Here is a 9,215-nt window from a genome sequence, read left to right as displayed (position 1 = left end):
GGGGGGGGGTTTGTTCATGGCGCACCTCTTGCACTCTCAAAGGGCAGAACGGGGGGCTCTACATGAGTAGGGTGGCCCCAAGGCTGCATTTTCTACATGGGGGGGTGTTCAAGTGGGGCATTAAAAATTCTGGCCCCACTAGTGTACCTCCTGATGGCACTAGTATTTTAGCCAATGTGTGATACTGGGTGTTGGATTGAATGGGCCTTTGGCCTGGTCCAACGTTGGCGTCTCTTATGTTCTTATGTTCTAATATCGCTGGCCATGTGGGCCAGTGACGGGGGGCAGAGCATCCCATGTGTGGTGGGCGGCCCGTTAGTGGCAGGGCCCACGGCTTGTGTGCCACGCTGCCCCCCTTTACTTATGGCTTATAGGGCCCCAGTTGGCCTGATCTTGCCAGCTCTTCAAAGCTGAGCGGTGTCTACCCTGGTTAGTAATGGGTGGGGAGACCACCGAGGAAGTTCAGGGTTGCTAGGCAGAGGCAGAAAATGTATGCTTTACACTTTGTTCTTGGGGTCCTCTGGGAGCCACCCAGGGTCCCCTCCCACCTTCTTTTTGATCAGGGAATTTGGCTCAGTGGAGACCACCTTTGTGAGCAGGGCTGGGGCCCAGGTCAAATCTAGCCTCCTCGGTTGCACACATTATGCTTATGGTGATGGCGACATAAAAGGTTTTTGGTCTCGGGACGGCACTGCAGGCTGGGCTGGACCACCCCGTTTCTTACTCCAGGATCTTACTTTATATAATATAAATTTGGATGTTCCCAGGATATTCTTCCTTGGAGGTTACCTTGTGAAGATGTAGGCGGACCATTTTGTAAAGGACCTAGTCCACCTTTAGCCTGATCTGGGGGCCAGACTAGCCTGAGATTGGCAAATCTTGGCAGCTGGGTGGCGTTGGTTCTGGTTGGTATTTGGATGGGAAGCTTACAGGGATATGAAGGTTGCTACACATAGACAGGCAAATGACCTCTCAGTCGCCCTTAGTCTTCTGGGAGCTTCTTTGTAGTTGGTCTCCAGCGGGCAGGGAACAGCTTTACTGGGGATGCTGCTGGGAAGTGGCTCTATAGTATTGTGCATGCTGGGCTCCCCCCCCCTTTTACCAGGCAGCCTTATAGCTCAGGGTTGTATTATTGAAAGCTTTTGTGGGGTGGCTCGGGCTCCGTAAGCCACCTCAGTGAGGCCATTGGCTGGCAGGCCCCATAGCACTGGCTATGGCCCCTGGGGGATGTTGCTCCTTGTGGGCAGGCAATACTGACCCCCCCTTTTTTCCTTGGTTCCCCCCCAAAGTCTCAGGTGTTTCTGAGCCAGCCCTTGGCAACCCTATGGGGGCAAATGGCCGATTCATGGGCCATTTCCAAATGGCCTGCTTCCATCTTGTCTTAGCTAAAGAGGGGGATGAAGTGCAGTAGATGATGCTGGGGCAGTTGTTTGCTATGCGCAGACAATTGAATCATCACCACTGGAATTAGTTTGGTGGAAGGGCTTGGTGCTGAGAAGAGCTGGTGCTGCCTATTTCATGTGTTCAGCAGAGGTATAATCTGTTTGTCTCTTGTTGAAGGGCGGTCGGCTGCGTAGGCGATGATTGAGGATGGAGCTTCCATGGCTCTGGACGCTGGTACAACCACTGCATCGATGGTGTCAGATCACAGCAGGTCAGATGTCCTGGCCAGCCTTCTTTGACGGGGATCTTCCTCTACTTCGGTCTGGAAGGAAAGTCGTCAATCATGTGGGGGGCGTCTGGAGCGCGGTAGAGCTTCAACGTTAAGTTGGGGTGCCGCTGAACCAGGCCATCCCATGCGGGGCATGGCCGTGGTCGGTATAATAAGTGTTGAACCCCCTGGATGGCCTCTGCCTCCAAGTGGAGGCTTTCGCTGGGTCGCTAGGAGGGCCTCATTATGGCCGAGAGGGCTTGGGGCTTTGAGCCAAACCTGCTGCGGGGTTGGCAGCCATCAAGAAACACCCCCCCCCTTCTTTCACCTGTATGGGAAGGGGCGTGGGACGGGAAGTTTCTATAGGTGCCAGGCACCACGCACTAGATTCGTCCGGGCCTGTGGGTACATGGACAGGTAGATAGTACTGCGCACAGTGCTGGTCCTGAAGGGATATTTGGTAGGTCCTCTTTGGGTTCTCTCACACGGGAAAAATCAAGACCACCATTAGGTAATCCTTCTTTTCTTAATATCTGTTTCTATGGTTGCATCTCTCCTTCTCTGTGGAACCCAGGATATGAGCATGACGGGGGAATTGTACCCCCTTTTAGGTTCATTTTACGTGCATTAAGGGAGGGATTTTATCCTCTGCCTGGGACCAGAAAAACGTTAGTTGCCCTATTGCACGCTAAGGGGTACCCCGTCAATCTTTTGTACAACTAGCTACCATCAGTTATATTCCTTCGTGTGATATTAGTATGCCCAGTCTACACATGCCCAGTGTGACTTTGACCGGGCGTGTTTAATGCTAACGCCCTGCAATGTAAATATAAATTATTTGGTAGTTACATAACACCCATTTTGTGGCATTTTTGGCGGGTTATGACCTTAGACCTCGGGTCTAAAGGGGGACCATATTTGTAAAGGATAACATATCCACGGATGCCTCAGACTTTGCGGGCTCTACCCTGGGCTGATTCCCCAATCAAAGCAAATGGCTTGTAGTTTATTGAAAGCTGTCTGGGGTACCATGCTTGATGGACACGACGCAGGCAGTTATCAGGTAATTGTGAATGCTGCTAGTCCCCGATTTCTGGGTGCACACAAATAACAATAATAGTAATAATTGATGGAATAACAATAACATAATTTTAAAAGTCCTCGTCAGACCTTTGCTAGGTTGTGAAGCAATTTGTGTCTTTAAATTGCTATTAGGGAGATTCAATTTCTCTCTTCATCTCTATAAACTCCCCATTTTTTCCTGAGGGTCTGCATGGTCTTCGATGACATATGCAGCTTTATTACAAATCCCAGTAGAGCGTGCTGGGGAGGGCATTTCCTTGGGGCTGTTACTGCAGTGAGGACACCAAGGAAAAGTAGTCAGGCCCAACTGCTGACAATGGTGAGCAGTGTTATGGATAGTTAATCTGCCAGTGTAAAAAGAATAATGATAGTGGGCAGGGCAGTCATCCCTCCACTCCTACATAAAAAATCATGGGGCATATAGCCAGTCCCTGTCACTGCACAGTCATATGACTCAAGGGGCGGGGTACTTAGCTCCTGCACTGCTAAATGGTGAGGACCTGAGTTCAGCGATCTTAAAGGAAGACCTATGTGAGATCAGAAAAGGTAGGTAGGGACGTGCTGCCCTTGACCACGTCAAGGCAAGCAAACACCCACTTGTGCGGATTCAAGAGGGCATCGACTAAAATAGGTTTATTCTGCAGGGAACACTCTGTGGGGCAGGAGAGCGCCAGCCCACGCACCATTCTTAAGCACGATGCCTTGCAGGTGGGCTGACATTTAGACTCTACTCGTCCCTTAAGGATACATGTACTATGGAGAAGGTGAGCTGCACCGGCAGACCATGCAGCCTTGGCATGAAGCATGCAGTCGCAACAGGAGGAAGTTGTGGAAAGCTTTGATGCTTGACCACATGAGAAACCTTTGGCCCCGTGGCGGCTTGGGCCACCTACTGGTGGTTGAGGTTGAGGGTGCTGACTTGTTTTCCGGGCTAGGAAGGCACTCCATCATGGAGTTCCAGTTTCGGCAGTTACTGGGGGCATTGGAAATGTGAGCGCCAGCTGGGTTTTTGCCCCATTCCTGGGCATGGAGTTGCTTCATTTAGCAGCCATAGGGACCCGCCCACTAATTTGGGTGGAAGTAATGGCATTCCTCGGCTATTTCTTACGGGCCTTGTCGGGATGCAAAGGCATGCTGTAGGGTGCCTCAAAGAGAAGTGTTTTCCCCCCTGCTAACTGTTTTTCTTACAGGTTTATCTGCCGGCTGGAGAGGAAGAAGATGTTACTCTGTGGCCAGCTTGTGAGCAGCTCAGTGTGCCGAGAGTATGCCACATATCTGCTGGCAGGAGAGAAAGAACGTGTTACTCTGTTGGCGCAGCTTGGTTGTGCAGTCCAGCGCGCCTAGAGAACACCAGTAGCTACAGCTGGGCCTTAGCCAGTGGAGCATGGTGGAATGGCAGAGGTGTCGGGGCCTGCGTGGCCGAGCCTGCTGCAGTTGTTGTTCCACAGGAGGGTCCGCCAAGGAGCACGGTGGAATGGCAGGGGCGTCGGGGCCTGCGTGGCCGGGCCTGCTGCAGTTTTTGTTCCACAGGAGGGTTCTCCCTTCACACAGGTGATAGCTAGTATTGGGGACGCCATGTCTAGCTTGATCTAGGGCAAAAGTTTGTACTTCAAACCTAGGTAGATTTCAATATTTGCAAGCAGTGGCCGGGAGGCCTTGCTGAGTGGTCAGCTACGATACCCGCCAGACTTGGTGGTGATGGAGGAGTATGCTTACCTCGATATGGCTGGTTACACAGTGACCTTTGTGCCTTGCGGCACGGGGCGGGGAAAACGGACTGCCTTCGGGACGGCCCTGTTTAGGTCCTCTCTTTGAGCCTTGCGGCTTGGGGGATGGGGCTACAGGGTTGTCTTGCAATGGCTAGCCGGCCGGATGGTAGCCCCTGCAGTGGGCTCCCACCCGGGGCAGGGTGGCTCGCCCTATTGACAAGGTAAGGGAGGGGTCATTGACCTCTGGCCTTGACCATAACGCAATTCTGTTTTGCCCTTGCCGTTGGTTCCAGCTAAAGTTGTCCGTTAATAAAGTGGCCCTATAGTTAAACCCAACACTGGTGTCTGCCTCATTATTTCTGGCTTGGGGGGCAATTCCCCTTGTGTATGCTTTAAAAGTATCCCACACAATAGCTATTTGTGTCCCTGCTTGAATGTTAATTTGAAAAAATTCCTATAACTCCCTAGACATTTCTGACATGAAATTTTTATCTCTTAACAAAGCTGCATTCATCTTTCATTGCCTTCTCTTAGGAGAATCTGAGATTGTTATTGTCACAGGATTGTGGTCTGCAAATGTCACTGGTAAGATCTCTGCTTCCTGTAAATCACTTAACAAAGATGTGGACATCCAAACCATGTCAGTTCTTGACCATGACCCGTGTCGACTTGAGTAAAAGGTGAAATCCTGTTTACTGGGATTTTTAGTTCTCCACACATCTAACAGGTTCAATTCGTCTGTCATGTTTAAAAACACACTCGGTAGTTCACATCCTTTTTTCTGATGTTGGGTTCCTTTGCTCCTATCTGACACCCAATCAAATATAGCATTGTAATCTCCAAATATAGCTATTTCATCAAAGGTTTGTTGGGTTATTGTATTTCTCAACTCCTCAAAAAAATTATCCTGGCCCTTATTTGGCACGTAGATGTTCGCAGTTAGTAAAGATCTTGCACCCCTTTTAATTTTAACAATCAGAATCCATCTATCTGCAGAGCCAAAACCCAACTCTGGTTGTAGTGACTCATTAATGTAGGTTACCAAGCCTTTTTTCCCCTTAAGGTTGTCTGCTGAGATAAAAGTCATTCCAAGTTTTTTATTTTCCAAGTACTTTCCCCCCAAAGACATAATATGAGTTTCCTGCAAACAAATAATATCTAATTTCATCTTCTTAATTTGGTGGAAGAACAGTTTTCTTTTTTGTGACCCATTAAGACCATTAACATTGATAGATATTGCTTTTAACTTATTATACTCCTGTCTTTGCATCTTGTGTGGAATCATTTCTAGTACAATGTTGAAATCTAGTGCGTACCTGTAGATGGATCATCTTTCCCTTTGAGCATCCCATTTTTTCCTTGGGCTTAGTCGCTGTTTCTCTTTCAGTACTTCTTCCTTCTTCCTCTCCATCCTCCTCTTCCTCTGATTCACTTCCAGCAGTCTCCAGGATATTTAAATCCATGCCATATTTCCTAATGAACTCCTCCAGTTTCAAAATTGAGTTGATTTTTTGTCGCCTTCCCTTGTACGTGAAAAGGACACTCTCTGGTAAAATCCATCTATAAGCTTTCTTTTAAGCTGCTAGTTAATTGTGAGTATTTTTTCCTTTTCTCCCTGACCCTCCAGGGAACATCTTTTAATATTTTAATTTCAGTCTCTTAAAACATTAGCGCTTTTTGTGCCACAGTTTTCAGAATGTTTTCACGCAGGTGTTTTCTATAAAATGTAACATGTTCCTCTCTTGGTACTTTATCATTATCATTATCATTATCATTATCATTATCATTATTATTATTATTATTATTATTATTATTATTATTATTATTATTATTATTATTTTGCAAAGAAAGAATTAATGTGAAATACTATATCTAAATCTTCAAGTACTTCTTTTGGGTCCTCAATTTCTATAAATTCTGCTAATGTTTGGGCCATCTTTTGTTTTATATCTTCGCCTTCTTGTTCAGGTATATTTTGGAACCTCAACACATGAGAGGGTCTCTCTATCTCTAATCTAATTAGCATATCTTCCAAGGCCAACATTTTTTGATCTGCATCATCCATCTTGTTTTCTAAATCTCCAATTGTATTCACTAAAATATCAATATCGTGTTTATTTTCTACCGTCAATTTCCTGATTTCTTCTGTTTGCATAGAAAACTTTTGAGACAGATTATCTATTTTCATTTGCATAGGTTCTAATGCCTTTTCAATAGCTGCAGGCAAGGTAGTCTCCAGAGCTAAATTAAGATCAGATGGGATCACTGTCACTAATGCTGTCTCTACTGCCTGATTAACAGCAGCAGAGACCACTTCCTGTATTAGTGCCTGAAGCTCTTTTGGGTTGGCCTGTATCATATTAGGTTGTACAGGAGTTGTCAAGGACAACCCCTGGTTTTTAATACTCCTTCAAATGTACCATAGTTTTCTAGGAGTGCCATTAGAGAGGCTCCTCCTTAGACTACCTTCTCTGTGAATTCAAGAACAAATGGATATGTCACATGTAAATGATAATGAGAATTGGACTAAACTTCAATTTCCTTGCAGAAGACAGGCCTCCAAAACTTTGAAGCTGATTGTTGTTCAGCCATCTTACTTGTGATTTCAAAATCCCATGCAGGCTACAAAAATCTATTGAGCTCTTAAGAGGCTGCTGTACAGGGTAGGCTGTGTTTGACTTCATGGGACATGAGTTGTGCAGCCAAAAGGTAACTGAAAGAACAGTGTCAGCAAATTTTAATGCATTATAAAAATGAGAGGATTTAACAAAAACAATAACAAATGTTTGTTACAAATTTATATATGGCTATAAATTGATTATTATTCTAGAATTCTAGCCCTCTATTTAATCTAAAAATGGTATTGGATAGCTGTTAATCTGCTATTTGGTATATGTTTTGGAGAATATAGGGATGTTTAGCTTGGAGGTTTGGTTTTGTACTTTATTTTAACCCCTGTATTTTATATAATTTTGCTTTTTATAATACTACATATTGCCTATGAGCTGTATAGACACTCCTGTTAATAAATGGAATGGAGAATATTCAATGGCAGAGCTAATATTTCTTAAATTTCACTATGCTATGCTTGCTGGGAAAGCTCAAAAACACCAAAGGCGTTTAGTCTTGCATATAAGACTGTTTGCTATATTACTATTTTATTCTTTATACTAACAGGAAATGTAAAAGGAAGTTGCTTTATTTTGTTGTTAATGGAGCTGTTTGCTAAAAAGCCATACAAAGAGAGATGACATTTCTATATATCACTGAAAAGTCTCTAAAGAATGCCACACTGAGCAACAGCTATAATATACCTTCTTCAGGAATTCTTCTTGTGTGAGGTTCAGAAGACAAATTGTATTTCCTCATGAATATATAATACACTATTAAGTATAGTTTACCTTGTTTGCACAATATGAAATTGATTCAAAATACTATTTTGTAGAGTTATGATGTTCTGAATTTCTGTTAATTGGCACTTACTGAAAACTGTTTTGAAGGTTTGATAAAAAAATATTTAACTATGATAAATGTCAGTTTTCAAATTGTACAAATTATATGCATATAATGTATTTATTCTCATAGAGCTACATATCTAAGGAAAACAGTTTTGTTCTTTCAAGGCCAAAAGTGTATTTAAAGAACAGACAAACAAACAGGTGAAAATTAGTAAGACCAAAAAAAATCAAAGTGACATTTTATGAGCTTGAAAAAAGAACAAAATCTAGATCCCATTTCACACATAGGAGAAGTTTGCACCCCCCAAAAAGACCTATGAGGTTTTGTGTAAAGTTGAAATGACTCCCCCTGATGTTTATCTTTGCAAATGTCAGTGTCAAATATTCTATGCTTGAGAAAATATTTGACAAAGATGAGGTGTATTTTGTTGTTTTGGAGGAGAGGAAAAGAACAGTCTGAGCAACTGAAGAAAAGTCAGGGTATTGGCTTGTGTATTTTTTTCTGATTTTACCTGTGTTCCTTTGCTCTTTGCACATTCTGATCTTTGCCTTAGATACAGCCTTTCCTTTGTAGTTCTATTGATGTCTGGCCTGTGTCTACTCATTGTTTTGCTCCTGTGTCTTCATCCACCTTTACTCTGCCCCACTGCTGCCACTGTCCCGAACTTCTGTACCAGTACCTCACAGAGGCGTGCAAGAAAACAAAGTCATTTTTTTCCAGATTAGGGTATATTGGACCTGGAAAATATCAGTATTTCCTGATATTCCCAAATCTCAATACCAGTATGATATTTGGATTCAGTGAATATTCGGGAATCCCAAATTTATTTGGGTCCATTATAACCTATGGGGACCACTGAAGTCAATGGCAAATCTCCTAGGGTATATTCTGTGATTTGGGGAGGGAGGCACTAAATTTGAAGCATAGCTGATGGAGCCTCTCCCCAAAAGAATCCCCAAGTTTCAAAGAGATACGATCAGGGGGTCCAATTCTATGGGCTCCCAAAGAAGGTTCCCCTACTCTATGCAAGTCCAGCAGAATGTCCTAGAGAATCTCTGCAGTAAAAAGTGAAGTGTGTGTAGAGGAGGAGCATTTTTGCAAGGCCAGCAGCAGAACCAGTGCAATGTGCCCAGTAGAACCAGTGTCAAAACCCAACAGGACGATGAGCATACTCCCTTCCCCTTTCTTCGGCCTAGGCAGTCTAGGGATGCAATAATTAACCAGGCTGGCTACCATCTGGTAGATCTATGTTCTCATAACAATTTCTTAATACTCAATGGTTCCCCACAATATGATGCTTCTGGTAATTACAC

Source organism: Gekko japonicus, unplaced genomic scaffold (assembly GCF_001447785.1).
Source record: "Gekko japonicus isolate JY-2015 unplaced genomic scaffold, Gekko_japonicus_V1.1 scaffold1444, whole genome shotgun sequence".
NCBI lineage: Eukaryota > Metazoa > Chordata > Lepidosauria > Squamata > Gekkonidae > Gekko > Gekko japonicus.
Note: the sequence above shows the minus strand (reverse complement) of the source record.